The sequence below is a fragment of the Neovison vison genome, chromosome 12 (genome assembly GCF_020171115.1).
Source record: "Neovison vison isolate M4711 chromosome 12, ASM_NN_V1, whole genome shotgun sequence".
In the NCBI taxonomy this organism is placed as follows: Eukaryota; Metazoa; Chordata; class Mammalia; order Carnivora; family Mustelidae; genus Neogale; species Neogale vison.
The window spans coordinates 108,659,664-108,674,921 of record NC_058102.1 but is presented as its reverse complement, the minus strand read 5'-3'; the positions used below and the strand labels follow the sequence as shown (position 1 = coordinate 108,674,921).

Sequence of the window (15,258 nt, the reverse complement as noted above, 5' to 3'; positions counted from 1 at the left end):
AATGGTGTACTCTCTGTCAAAAAAAAACCGTGTACCCTTGAATTGTGCAAGCTTTATTGTATCTATATCTAAACTGCATCTTAATAAAGATGAGTTTACATGGACTCATTTCACAGAAGTATTATAATTTTCAAAAAGATAAATAATATTTCTACAGAGGGCAGATGGGACCCCCAAGTACTAAATGGTTAAAGTCTTTAGAGAATCTATTACAGAATCTAAGGCATATAATTAATGCAGAGAAGTAAAGTTTATGATTGTTATGAGTTTCTATTTTGAATATTTTATTTATTTATTTGACAGAGATCACAAGTAGGAAGAGAGGCAGGCAGAGAGAGAGGAGGAAGCAGGGTCCCTGCTGAGCAGAGAGCCTGATATGGGGCTCAATCCCAGGATGCTGGGATCATGACCTGAGCTGAAGGCAGAGGCTTTAACCCACTGAGCCACCCACGCACCCCATGAGTTTCTATTTTGAGTGGGAGCCACAAGACAGCGAAACAAAGACCACATTGAAGCACAGTTTAGTCTAGGTAATCAAAAGAGCACTCTAGGAAAAGTGATAATAGGGAAAAAAAGATCTTTTGGTGTCAACTATCATCATAATGAGCATTTAATGGAGGATATTTTTATAGGGCTTAAACCATTGCTCAAGACATTGTTTGATGCAGTCCTATCTTCACTTTGACAGCTAAGAGCAAACCAGACGTTCCTGATTTCCAGTCCCAGGCTCAATTAGGTTAGGGTACTTCTCAATGAAGAAAAGGAAATGCTACAGAGAGCAACCAGCTGATGAATCCCATTTAATTGCCTACAGGATTTTTATTGATACAGGTCCATAAAACCAACTCCTAGAACTGTAATTCCAGGGAGAATGACAGGAGGAAAAGTATGGAATGTTTCAACAGCAATAAAAAGTATGTTACCAACACAAAGTCTGTTACTCTCCTATTTTTTTTTTAAAGATTTCATTTATTTATTTGACATACAGAGATCACAAGCAGGCAGAGAGACAGTGACAAAGAGAAGAGGAAGCAGGCTCCCTGCTGAGCAGAGATGCCAATGTGGGGGGATCGATGTGGGGCCCTGGGATCATGACCTGAGTTGAAGGCAGAGGCTTTAACCCACTGAGCCGCTCAGGCGTCCCTATTACTCTCCTTTTAAGTTTATATACTGAGTGGGGTAAATCAGCAAAGACAAAACAAAATAAACAAGAACCCACGTGTCTGCCATCAAGCTTAAAAAACAGAAAATTAGTCATTCCCTAGGTTAGTGGAACTTTAAGGATGGTACTGGACCAGTATATCAGCATCATCTAGAACCTATAAAGAATACAAATTCTCAGCCCCATCTCAACCTATGGAATTAGATAGAATTACACAGCAGTAGGACCAACAATCTGTCTTTAAACAAGCCGTCTGGTTGATTCTGATATTCCCTAAGGTTTGAGAATCACTACCTTAGATGTTATCATTTACACTTATCCCTAACTATAGTAGTCTCCCTTCCTACCAGGTAGAATCGCTTTCTTGAACTGTGGTAATCAGTGCCTTGATTTTCTTTCTTTCTTTCTTTCTTTCTTTTTTTAAATGAGAGAGAACGTGCTAGCACAAGTTGGGGTAAGGAGGGGCACAGTGAGAGGGAGAAGCAGACTCCCTTTTGAGCAAAGAGCTTGACACAGGGCTGGATCTCAGGACCCTGAGATCATGGGCTGAGCCAAAACCAAGAGTTGGCTCCTTAACCCACTGAGCCACCCGGGAACCCTCCCCTTGATTTTCTTTATAAATTTCCCACATATATTTATCCTCATTTAATTTCCTTGTTTTACATTTATAGAAACATATCACTGGTCCATATGCTTCTGTGAATTGCTTTATCTGCTCAACAATTTTTTCTGGCCTGACTTATCCATGGTTATGTAGATAGCTGTGATATGGCTGACCCTTAGCTCCTAGAGGCCACTGCAGTCCCCGGCCAAGGGAGCTTTCACAACATGGTTGCTTACTTCATCAAAGCAATTCTACAGCATCTGAAAATGAGACGGAGTCCTATACAGTATAAAAGAATCAAGGGAGTGATACCCCATTAGTGTTCCGAAATTCTACTGGTTAGGAGCAGATCCTACCCACACTTAAGGGGAAGGGATCACACAAAGGCACAGAGGATCCCACAGATTTCTGGGGACCCTCCCCAGAGCCCAACTGCTACACTTAGCCCCCACTCAGATGCAGCAGTCCTGTCCTTATTTGTGGTTTCACATCCCACAGTTTCAGTTAGCACAGGTCTGAGCAGAAGCCCCCTTCTGACTTAACAACAGTAGCCCAGTGCTACATCACTCACCTCATTTCCTCATGTAGGAATCTCATCATCTCACATCATCCTAAGAGAGGTGCATACGGTACAGTGAGACATTCTGCATCGTGTTGTGTGTGCATATGCCTGTTAACTTTAATCACAGCAGACTGTTACAACTGCTCTATTTTATTGTTACTGGGTTCAGTCTTTAACTGTGCTTATTTAAGTATTTATTTAAATTTCAGTTTTTACTGTGTCTAATTTATAAATTAAACTGTCATATACATGGTTCAAAAGGTTCAATACTATCAACAGTTTCAGGCATCCACTGGGGGGTCTTGGAACATATCCTCTGCAGATGAGGAAGGGTGACATGACCACTCTTCCTTGGTAATAAAACGAACAAATAACTGAAAAACCTGAACTGCTATTTTATTCTAAACATCTCCCAGGCCAGAACACATTCCTAAACAATATAAATAATACGAAGCCAAACCAAAGATTTGCACTGAATCCCACTGTGCTACCCGGAGACTGTTTAGACATATGTGAGAGAAAATATCACAACAGCATACAATGGGACATGTGTGGAAAAGAGGCTCCCATGACTTAGATACAGTTTTGCTGCTTAAGTTTCCTTGCAAGTTAAAAAAAAACAAATTATACAAACGATAAAGTTCCTTTTACTTCAAAGACATTGATTCTGCATTGCAGATTAGTTTGAGATTTGAGCCCACAGATAAAAGTCAGGTGGTTGTGAACCTGGCTGAGAAAATACTTTTTTTTTTTTTTTTAAAGATTTTTATTTATTTATTTGACAGACAGAAATCACAAGCAGGCAGAGAGGCAGGTAGAGAGAGAGAGAGAGAGAGGAGGAAGCGGGCTCTCCGCTGAGCGGAGAGCCCGATGCGGGGCTCGATCCCAGGACCCTGAGATCATGACCTGAGCCGAAGGCAGAGGCTTAATTAACCCACTGAGCCAGCCAGGCGCCCCTGGCTGAGAAAATATTAACTTTTAACTAGCCTCTACCTGAAACTTTTAAATTCTGTTCAATTATGAAGGTAGGGGGAAAACAGTAGCATATGTATTTTTGTGTGTGTGTGTGAAAAGAAAATATTTTCACATCACATGACAGGTACCATAAATATCTCAAGATAACCATTTAGAATCATGAATACTTAAAAGATTAAGATACTCTTTTTATTTTTTTTTAAAGGATTTTGTTTATTTATTTGACAGAGAGAGAGAGAGAGAGAGATCACAAGTAGGTAGACAGGCAGGCAGAGAGAGAGGGGGAAGCAGGATGTGGGGCTCGATCCCAGGATCCTGAGACCATGACCATGACCTGAGCCGAAGGCAGAGACTTAACTCACTGAGCCTCTCAGGCACCCCAAGATTAAGATACCGTTAAGAAATAAAGTCTGTTGCTAAAGCATGTTAATGAATTAATAAAAAACACATTACTGTATCAAAAATTTGTTTTATTAAAAATTTACTAATCATATTTCAGTATAATTGGTCAAGCTGTAATCCTATGTATTTTGTAGTTTCAAGTCATAGTCTCAGATGAAGTCAGGAATGCCAAAGAAGCATACAGCTCAAAAATAGTTAAAACTCCTGGGGCGCCTGGGTGGCTCAGCAGGTTAAGCCACTGCCTTCAGCTCAGGTCATGATCTCAGAGTCCTGGGATCGAGCCCCGCATCGGGCTCTCTGCTCAGCAGGGAGCCTGCTTCCTCCTCTCTCTCTGCCTGCCTCTCTGCCTGCTTGTGATCTCCGTCTGTCAAATAAATAAATAAAATCTAAAAAAAAAAAAAAAATAGTTAAAACTCCTTATTTTAGATGAAAACCTCTTTCTTCAACATTTTTCTTTTAAATCATTTATAGCATAGGGCTGTGGGTAAGAGCTGGAGATCTAGGATTACACTGCTAGGGACAAATCTGTGCTATATCAATTACCATCTGTGTAACCTTAGACAAGTTATTTAACCTCTCTGTGCCTCAAATTGCTCATCCTTATTAGATGGATGAGAAAGGAATTTATATTAGACATTATAAGGATTAAATAAGAGTTACTGAAAAACATTTACAGCAGTGCCTAGGATAGTAAGGATAAGCAGACAAATATTCTTTCCTATATATAAGGGGACAAAAACCTCAGTTTGGAGAGCAAAATTAAGAACAAAGTGGGAGGGGGGTGGTTTGCGGTGGGCCTGGTTGGCTCAGTTGGTTAAGCGTCTGCCTTTGGCTCTGGTCTTGATCTCAGGATCCTGGGATCCAGCCCCACATTGGGCTCCCTGTTCAGCAGGGAGCTTGCTTCTCCCTCTCCTTCTGCCTGCCACTCCCTGGGCTAGTACACTCTCTGTCAAATAAATAACTAAAATCTTTTGAAAAAGAAAAAATGGGGTTTTATGTGCCATTTAAAGGTTAGACTGAGTTACTGCAAACTAGAATAGTACTCTTTTTAAAAAAGTATTCTAAAAACAGGGTCTGGCAAACTGAATTGTGGCCCTGAATGCCTTTTTTGTTGTTGTTTTTTTAAATAGCCTGTAAACTAAAAATGTAAAAAAATTTCTTTTTTCTTTAAATGACTGGGGGGGGGGTCCGAACAACACTATTTTATTACATGTGAAAATGTTATTAAATACAAATTTCAATGTACATAAAGTTCTAAAAAAATAATCCACAGCCATGATCAGCCATCGAAGTATTTACTGCTTTTGCACTAAGATGATGGAGTAGTTCTAACAGATCATATCATTTACACAAAGCCTAAAATACTTATTCTCTACGCTTTTATAAAAAAAGTTTGCTGACCCCAGTTTCAAAATGTGCAGACCAAAGTAGGTAAGAGATGGAAAGCTGCTTGAATCAAAGTCTACCTTCCACCCAGCATATTCAGAAACTATGAGAATGTTTTTACATACACTGATATAATAAATTGATATTTATTAGTGGCTCCAGACTATTTTAAGGCTTCTCATAGATTATTTCATTTACTCTTCATGATAACTTTAGTGGGTACTTTTATCATCCTGAGAGAAATAACTGTCTTAGCTCTCTACAATAGGTAAATCTCAGAACCAGAAAAGGCAAGCATTCATTGGTCCAAATTTCTCTCTTTTTATAGGATGAGATGATTCAGAAAGCATGCATCCACTTTAGCTCCAAGTGGACACCACTTGTGGGACAAAATGACTACCACCTTGGACAATTCCTTTCAATGGAAAAAGTAAAATCCATTATAGTGGTCTTTCTTGTCTGGGTGCTCATTATACAGATGTGTTCAGAAGGGGACTATTCAGTGAGCTGTATAAGTAAAGAACATAAAATTTTCTGTGTGTCTATTGTATTCCAATAATAACAAGCTTTCTTAAAATTTATTTATTTGATAGAGAGAGAAAGAAAGAGCATAAACAGGTGGGAAGAGCAGAGGGAAGGGAAGAGGCAGACTCCTTATTGAGCAGAGAGCCTGATGCAGAGCTCCATTCCAGACCCTGGGATCATGTCCTGAGCAGAAGGACATGCTGCTACTATAAAAATATTAAAGTTTTTGGGGCGCCTGGGTGACTCAGTGGGTTAAAGCCTCTGCCTTCGGCTCAGGTCATGATCCCAGGGTCCTGAGATCGAGCCCCACATCGAGCTCTATGCTCGGCAGGGAGCCTGCTTCCTCCTCTCTCTCTGACTGCCTCTCTGCCTACTTGTGATCTCTGTCTGTCAAATAAATAAATAAAATCTTTTAAAAAAAAAGAAAATCTTAAAAAAAATTAATCCCTCACTTCAAAATAAATTAGGTAGGAGTAACCGACACAATGTTGTGATAAGGAGAAGATGTATTTATAAAAGCTGCTGTAATTCAGCACTGTGGAAGGGAAGCATGCAATGCTTGCACTTGTCCCAAATACCGGCCTCTGTGCAGTCTACAAAGGTCGAAATTGTGGACAGGACGCAGAAGGAACAGATGACAGAAGGAAACTGGACATTTGCATGTGACTGCTGAGCCAACACAACTTTGATGAGAAAAATACTTCTGAAATACATACATGCTATTTTTACCTCTAGGTATACTTATGTGGAAAATAAGACCTAGTCGGTACAGCTCAGCCTGTATGCCATCTCTCAGAAGGGGATGGGGATGACCAATCTATACCGTATTTTATCATTTTAAAAAACCCACAATCTGTATTTTTGAAACTTTATTAAGTTTTTAATTTTAATTCCAATATAGTTAACATACAGTATAATAGTTTCACATGTACAATATAGAAATTCAACAATTCTATACATGACTGAGGACTCATCAATATAAATGTACTCCCAACACCCTTTACCTATTTCACCCACTCCTAACCTACCTCCCGGCTCTAGAAACCATCAGTTTGTTCTCTATAGTTAAGTGTGCTTCTTGATTTGTTCCTAAATTTTCTGTTTGTTTATTTTGTTGCTTAAATTCCACAGATAAGTGAGATCAAATGGTATCTGTCTTTCTCTGACGGACTTACTTAACATTATACTCTGGATTCAGCCATGTCATTGCAAATGGCAAGACTTCATTCTTTTCTCCCCCCACTGAGGCATTTTACTTGCACATTTGTTATTACATCCCTAGAAAAAGAACACCAGGATTTTCCCTCTTGTGTGTTTTCATCTTGCTTCTGCATGGTCCATGATGGCAGCTGAGGTTGTCAGTACTGTGAAACCAAACTGGGGTGGAGGGGTGGGGGAAGGTTATTCTGCTGTTTTTCTAGGGCTTGCAGCTGTACATTAAATCTGGGGCTGATCACTCCACACGTGTTTAACCTGCCTGTGAAGTTCACAACAATTTCCCCAGCTCCGTGATCATCAATGATTTCAAATTCACCAACATAACATGCTTCATCATCATCGTGAGAAACTGGATGATGACTTTGGAGCATGGACTCTTTTCAGCATTGTTAAGGCTCTTAAGAGCATCTGCCAGGACATTCATGCGCACCATTATGGTGGCATAGGAAGATGGCGGAAAGTGAAGGGGTTTCATTCCTTTTTAAAGGCTGAGTAATATTCTATTGCAGGTATATACACATCTCCTTTATCCATTCACCAATTGATGAACACTTGGGCTGCTTCTGACATTTGGCTATTGTAGTGTATATATCCTTTCCCACTAGTGTTTTTGTATTCTTTGGGTAAATACCCACTAGTGTGATTATTACATCACAGGATAGTTCTAATCTAATTTTTTGAGGAACCTCCATACTGTTTTCCAGAGAGGCTGCATCAGTCCTCATTCCCACCAGCAGTGCATGAAGGTTCTTTTCCCCTACATCCTCACTAACACTTGATTATTGAAAAAATCCTTTTTATACTGTGAAAATTCCGTAATTTTATATTAAGAAGAAAAAACACAAAAGGGTCTGGGTTACAGGCCTAAAATTCAGATTCTAATACTCAATCTCCTGCTTCTTCGATTCTTTGTACTTAATCTTGCTCATAAACAAACAAACAAACAAACAAACAAACTTGCTCATGTGGGAATTTTTCACCTTCTAACTAGCTACATGACCTGGTAAGTAAATTGGTACGTTTCCTTCCCTATAAAATCGCACCTTATTAATCTAGGAGATGACCTCATACCATCTCTTCTTTACCTCACAATGAAAATAAAATGAAATGAACACAAGTCAAAATATAATGAATGATGGGAAAAGTTGGCATCTATTTTAAAAATATTCTGCAGAATATGCATTCTATTCATACTAATTACTTTTATAGGAAACATGATCAAAGTACATACTTTTTCTGTAATTTATGGTTGAAACGAATGGAAAATATGAGAGAGGTAAAATTAAATAGGGAACAAGTTGGTTACAGCCATTTACCCCCATTTACAATGGGGAAAATCAAAACCTCTCATTCATAATATATGACTATTATTATATTTTTATATAATTCAAATATATATCATTCAAATACACACATATACTTATAGGATCTATTAAAACCAAATTATGATTATCCAAAAATGAATTAATTCTTCTGGTCCACAAGAAAAAAATCTATCAAAAATACCCATACAATTTATGAAATATTAATAATTAAGGAAATGTTAATAAATACAAGCATAAATCTTACCATTATTCTTTAGTTCTGTTCTGGTAGACACAGTCAATACAATAAAAGCATGTATAGCAGGCAGTCTTTAGAAAGCCCAACATGTTTTCTGCCTCCTGGTATTCATACCATTGTACAATCCCCTCCTTTAAGTATGACAGATGGTCTATACCTTGCTTTTAATCAACAGAATATGGCAAAGGATCTCATTCCCATGATTATATCATATAAGATCCTATCCTGGCAGACAAGAGCTATTTTCCTGCCGGCCTTGAAGACACAAACAGCTAAGCAATAAGAGGCCATGTGGCTGGCAAAGGAACTGTGGGTGACCTGGAGGAGAAGAGAGCAGCTCCCAGTCAACAGCCAGAAAGAAAATTAGGACCTCAGTCCTACAACCACATAGAGATGACTCTGCTATCAACCTGAATGAATTTGGGCTGCTCCCCAGTTAAGCCTCCAGATTAGAACACAGCCTAGACGACAGCCTGATTACAGACCTGCAAGAAACTGAGCAGAGGATCCAGATGAGCCACATGTACACTCCTGACCATAAAGCTGTGAGATAATAAATGGATTTTTTAAGCTACTAAGTTTGGAGAAATTTGTTATGCATCAACAGAAAACAAATGAATGGATACTTGCCCCAGTCAAGCCTTGAGAGGACTGTAGTCCTTAGTCAAGGTCCTGGGTACCCTGATTGCAGTCTCTAAGTAAAACTGTTAGACGCACCCAGCTAAGCTGTAGCCAGATTCTTTTTCATTAAAGGTTTTACTTATTATTTGTCTGGGGTTGGGGGGGTGCACAAGCAGAGGGCAGCAGCAGGCAGAGGGAGAAGCAGTCTGAGCAAGGAGTCTGATGCAGAACTCGATCCCAGGACCCCAGGATCATGACCTGAGCTGAAGGCCCACACTTAACCAACTGAGCCACACTTAACCAACTGAGCCACCCAGGTACCCCAGGTACCCCACTGAAGCCAGATTCTTTAAAAAAATAAAATAAAATAAAATAAATTTACAGATGGAGATCACAAGTAGGCAGAGAGGCAGGCGGTGGGGTGTGGGGGGAGGGCAGGAGCAGGCTCCCCGCTGAGCAGAGAGTCCGATATGGGGCTCATGGGGCTTGATCCCAAGACCCTGAGATCATTATGGAGACATAGTGTGGTATCAGAGCCAAAAGAGACTGACAGGTACAATCCGAACCAAGTAGTTTCCAGCATAAGTAAAAAATTAGGAAAAGAGCATAAAGATATATCACATGCAAACAGGAATGGGAAGATTTATTCCATAAATGATACAACTTTAGCTATTTAAATCTTCGACCACAGACTGTCCCCTCTATCTCCACTGACACACACTGAAGACTGTAGATCCACAAAAGACAAGTGACTGTTTTATCCTACCAACACCCAGGGGCTGGCACGTTATAGGCAATGTTCAGTGCTGACAAAGGTAAAGGAGCACTCCTGTGTAAGAGTGAAAAAGAACCTGGAGGAAGTCAGCCTTACAAATTTTAAATGGACATTTCTTTTCCCTGATCTTCAACATACCAGTAAAATGATCCAAGCATATTAACAAGAAGGTCACTTATACAAAGATTACCAATGTGCCCAATAAACCCAAGATATTTTTTTTTTAAGATTTTATTTATTTATTTGACAGAGAGAAATCACAAGTAGGCAGAGAGGCAGGCAGAGAGAGAAAGGAGGAAGCAGGCTCCCTGCTGAGCAGAGAGCCCGATGCGGGACTCGATCCCAGGACCCTGAGATCATGACCTGAGCTGAAGGCAGCGGCTTAACCCACTGAGCCACCCAGGTGCCCCTAAACCTAAGATATTGAACATGTGAAGAACGATCAATGAAACTGCAAGTTAAAACAACTTTATACCTTCAGACTGGTCAAGATTAGAGACACCATGTCCCGTTACTTGCACCATCATAATAGTCCTTCACTCTGTCTATACCTCTCCTTTCTCCCCTGATTAATTTATTAGCCCCTGGTTTGTCTTCCTACTATCCCTCTTGCCCAGGATGCTTACTTAATATACAATCTGAGGACTCCCCTCCTCTCCTGGCTTTTATGTTGATATCCCCCAATTCTTACCTCAGCCTACAAACCTTATTAGGCTCCCAAGTCCTACTGTGTTTACTGAATTCCTTGAACTGAAATGTGTGCCAGAGACAGGTTTAAAAAAAAAGACAAGGAAGGTAGGCTATGTGAACATAACGATGATGAGTGACAATCAGTCTTTGCAAGGGAGAGTAATCAGGAATGCTAAGTACTGAGGGAGACCAGACCCTACATGCCCTCCAGCCGATGGTTGTCTTCGTGGGTAGTAGCACACCAGTGGATATTTTCTAAAAGCTATAAATTGGGATTTGAAGTGTGAAATCTCATTTTAGGTGTTGGCAACAAATCAAAATCTAACCTTGAGGGACCAAGACTAAGCCACTCAGACAGATCATGTTTCTGAACAACATGGGACCTTCTACTCTAGGCTCAGCTCTAAGGTTATCACTTCTTATACCTGAAAGTCTTTGGTGGTTTCCCTTATATATTCATTCATTCATTCATTTACTTATTTATTGTGCTTTATAAAATATAAGCACTGGCCCAAGGAAGCCCAAATATGAATGCTCAGTTCACATTTTCTCATCTAAGGTTATATGCTCTGTTGACACTCTATATTCTTACTTTAGAACACTTATCACAGTAAGTGGTAAGTAATATCATATTAAAGTGATGAGATATATAATTCTTAGTGGTCCTTCCTGTAAATGCCATGAAGGTCTTGAGAGTGTCTGACTGTTCCACCAGTACCTGCTACCCAGCAGATAGTGGGCAATGTCTGGAAGTTCAGGAAGATACCCTCATGCTGTGAAGACTCAGTGCTCAAATGAAGCAACCTCTGTGGTAGGCAGCCTGGTAAATTTATTTTAAAAATCTTAAATGGACATTTCTTCTAAGTGATCACCATTCCAGAAATTTAAACTAAGGAGATTATTCACTAGGTGTACAAATCATTATGTCTAAGGAAATGCATTATAGCCTGTTTACAACAGTTAAAAGCTAGACACAAATGTCCAGCTACCAAATTGGATTCTTTGACAATTACATTTAAAGGAAAGATGGTTTAAGAAAAATAATGCAAGATATGAAAATGTAAGTTTGTATCACAGTGTGACTACAACTGTGCTTAAAAACCATATCCCAATAAAAGAATGGAAGAACTTAATTATCATGCTCAAGCAGTAAAACAATAGATGGATTTTCCACCTTTCGTCTATTCTTTGTCTAGCATAACCATCTCGGTATCCTCGGATAAAAAGTCATTATATTAACAAAGTGAGTCCAGGAACAATACCTCTTCCCTAAGGGATTCAAACTTTTACCCCAAAGAAAATGGTGTCTCATCAATCTCTTACTCATCTTCTAACGGCGAGTTTATTGCACATTTCTATTGGGCATAGCTTCCCAGCCCTAACAGATACTAAGAGTAGATTTAACAGAGCAGAAGTATTTGGGATAGCATCTTTAACTGTATGAAAAATAAACTTCATACCCCAAACCCCTGCCCTGCTCGGCACTGGAGGGCTGAAAACTGGAAAACCATTTGTCTCAGCTTTTTTAAGAGCTGGCTCTATATAGTTCCGTCCTGCATAGAAATGTAGTAGCAAAGAAAATGTATTATCAAGTTAGGGTCAAAACAAGGAATGAGGCCCTATCAGGAAGATCCTTTATTTGTCTACACAGATAAAATTGTGCTCCAAATGTCTATACATGTTGAATGTACCAGAGAACTGTTTAGCTGGCAGTTGCGGTGTGAGTGAGCCTAGAAGCTGCATATTAAAAATTATGCTACTGGTTATGTGAACAATAGAAGATACCCAAGTGGTAGAAATGCAGTAAAATCTAGCTATAATTTGTTAGGCAACATTTTACCAATACTGCAAGAGGCTGTAATTTCTGTAAAAAGCAGCAAGAAAGGTATATACTGAGAAGAAATTCTACACTGGATAATGTTAACTGGCGGCTCCAGGAGTAAGGGATATAGATTTGTCAGCGTGAAATAGACTCAGGGATTATAATAAAATTAAAACTGAACTCCAGAATAAGCCAAACACAGAGCTGGGGAATCCATATGTAAATACCATTGGCAAATGATCAGTGATGGTTTGTTACAGGAGACAGGAAAAAACTCAGTGCACCTGGTTAATTAGTTCTTGCTACATGAAATGCGTAGTAAAATCAGGATTACTCACGTGATATCCCTTCGTTGATAGCAGCCCTGAAGCAGGCAGGCAATCAGGTCACTGATAAACTCTACATCATCTCTGTGAAGAGCTGCTTCTAACTCCTACAGAGCAGGAAGAAGAGAGAGAGAGAGACTGAGATCAAGCACAGATTTCTTAAAATCCACCTTTCCCAGCTTCCTATCACCCACACCATCAACATCACTCTCCGAGCCACCACGTGATCAGGGTAGCCAAACTTGTAATGGATAAACTCTGCCTTTCTAATCCCAGTTACTGCTAGAAGAGCAACTGGTTCAACTTCTTGTTTTTCTAAGAAAAACTCTTGTTGTTTTCCCCACTGTTCTATTCCATTTTTCTGCACACCAGAAGAAACACACATGTATCTCTTTTTATAAGTCACTGCTAGCTACATAATTATCAAAGAGCTTAACTTATATAAATATGTTATAATGCCTTCTACTTTAATGGCAAGAGAATAAAGTAGCAAATAACAAGATTGATTAGAAAGTATTCTTCATTCCTCTACAGTTTTAACAGGTAAACCCCCCACAACTGCTTTAAAGAACCACTCTATTTATTGAAAAAAGCACTGGTAGTGAGCAATAGCTAGCAATTCTTATTTTGAGGATGCTACACCTAAGTGACTAATGATAGGAGATTGCTAGAACTGAGATTAATCTTACATCATCTAGAGAGAAGTGAGGTAATGTCTATGTTAATGGTTTAATCCTAGGTGAGATGTATTTGCTTTCCTTGGGATTCAAGCAGACAATGCCAAAGACTTAGCTCGTATTTAGCACGTATTCTGAAAAAAGCCAAGTTGAGAAGGAGCTACTGGGACAAAAAGCGACAGTGGGAAATTTTAGGAAATCCTATTTCTTTTTTCAATCTCCCATTCTAAACCAGTATTTTCTAAGATGATGGAATCTTTTCCAAGTCATCAACTCTTGAGATACAAAATCTGCCCACACTGTTTCAACCAGGATGCTATCTTCTGCATGTAAACCATTTTCCAAGGGTCTGCTCTGCTTATTGTTTGAGTGGCTCACAACTGAATCTATAAACACAGAAAAACCAAACTCGGAAAGCTCACATTAATGGTTCTAAAAGCATCAGGTGTGCATAAGAAACAATTTCTGACCTAAACACCAATGACACAGCAGTGCATCCTTAACAGAGGAGCCTGCTGCTACTATAAAAATATTAAAGTTTTTGGGGCGCCTGGGTGACTCAGTGGGTTAAAGCCTCTGCCTTCGGCTCAGGTCATGATCCCAGGGTCCTGAGATCGAGCCCCACATCGGGCTCTATGCTCGGCAGGGAGCCTGCTTCCTCCTCTCTCTCTGCCTTCCTCTCTGCCTACTTGTGATCTCTGTCTGTCAAATAAATAAATAAAATCTTTTTAAAAAAATTGAAGTTTTTCTAATGATAGTAAAAAACGAATTCTGTAAAATAATATTGTAAGTTATTTTATTTTAAAGAGGCTTTGACCCAGTGAGCCACCCAGTGGCTTACAGGTGCCCTGTAAGTTATTTTAACGGTTCCATGTGTTATTTTATTTTTTAAAACTCCAAAGTTGGTAAGCACTCACTCTAAAACCTGTTCAAAAATAGAGGCGCCTTGGTGGCATGATCGGTGAGGTGTCAGACTCTTGGTTTGGACTCTGATAGGGATCTCAAGGTCGTGAGATGAGGGTGTGGCAGTGGGCTTTGTGTTCAGCAGGCAGTCTGCTTGTATTTCTCTCCCTCTGTCCGCTCCCCATACCCTGCCTGCCCAACCTGGCACACTCTCTCTCTAAAATAAATAAATCTTGGGGGTGCCTGGGTGGCTCAGTCGTTAAGCGTCTTGCCTTTGGCTGAAAGCCCTGCACTGGGCTCCCTACTCAGCAGGAAGCCTGCTTCTCCCTCTCTCACTCCCCCTTGCTTGTGTTCCCTCTCTAAGTCTCTGTCAAATAAACAAATGAAATCTTAAAATCAATCAATCTTAAAAGAATAATAAAACCTTCACAGGACAAAACACTGCTAAGCATACTAACTGACACAAATGAGCAAAATACAAATTACCCTCAGGTAGTTCACCTGAAAAGGTTCATACTGCCTTAAAAGCCCAGATGAATGAAGCTCAAAATCCAAAGGATAGGCTGAGGCTTGCAAACATTCTGCCTACCTTAACTACAAACTTGAGAATTAGAACACATCTTAGCAATGGTTCTTATTCTTCTGTTAGTTTATTAATTCCTTTTGGCAGACTTCTTTTCTACATTTTAGTGATTATCCAGAAAAACAAGAAACTCTACCAACCAGAGATAAAAAGAACCTGAACTATAATTAGCCAGAATTCATTCATTCATCCAATATTTACTGGGTACCCACCCTACCTAAGATAATATAGTAGTTCCTAAGGGCTAAGGAGCTTAGTTTAGTTTGGAGAGATAAGAGTACAAAAAAAGATAGCCAAACCAACTAATTAGCACTGTTAGGTACAGAAAAGGTGCTATGGGGCAACGGGGATTGAGAAAAGGACTCCTCCTGGCTGTGGAAAGCCTAAGAGACTGCGTGAAGACTGTGCGGCAATGGGGGGAGAACCAGGGCATAACAAGGTACAGGGAACAATGGGAGCAAGTG

The 15,258-nt window shown here is 39.7% G+C and overlaps 1 protein-coding gene and 1 pseudogene across 1 annotated transcript in view; both read right to left on the bottom strand.

Moving 5' to 3' along the window:
• The window catches only part of LOC122892341 (cat eye syndrome critical region protein 2), a 64,756-nt gene extending 52,022 nt beyond the window's left edge, over positions 1–12,734 (bottom strand). The window contains exon 1 of the mRNA XM_044228668.1: positions 12,644–12,734. The gene's annotated coding sequence lies outside the window, so the exon portion shown is untranslated. The remainder of the gene's footprint in view (positions 1–12,643) is intronic.
• LOC122892344 lies at positions 6,895–7,277 on the bottom strand (annotated as a pseudogene).
• Positions 12,735–15,258: the final 2,524 nt, after the last annotated feature.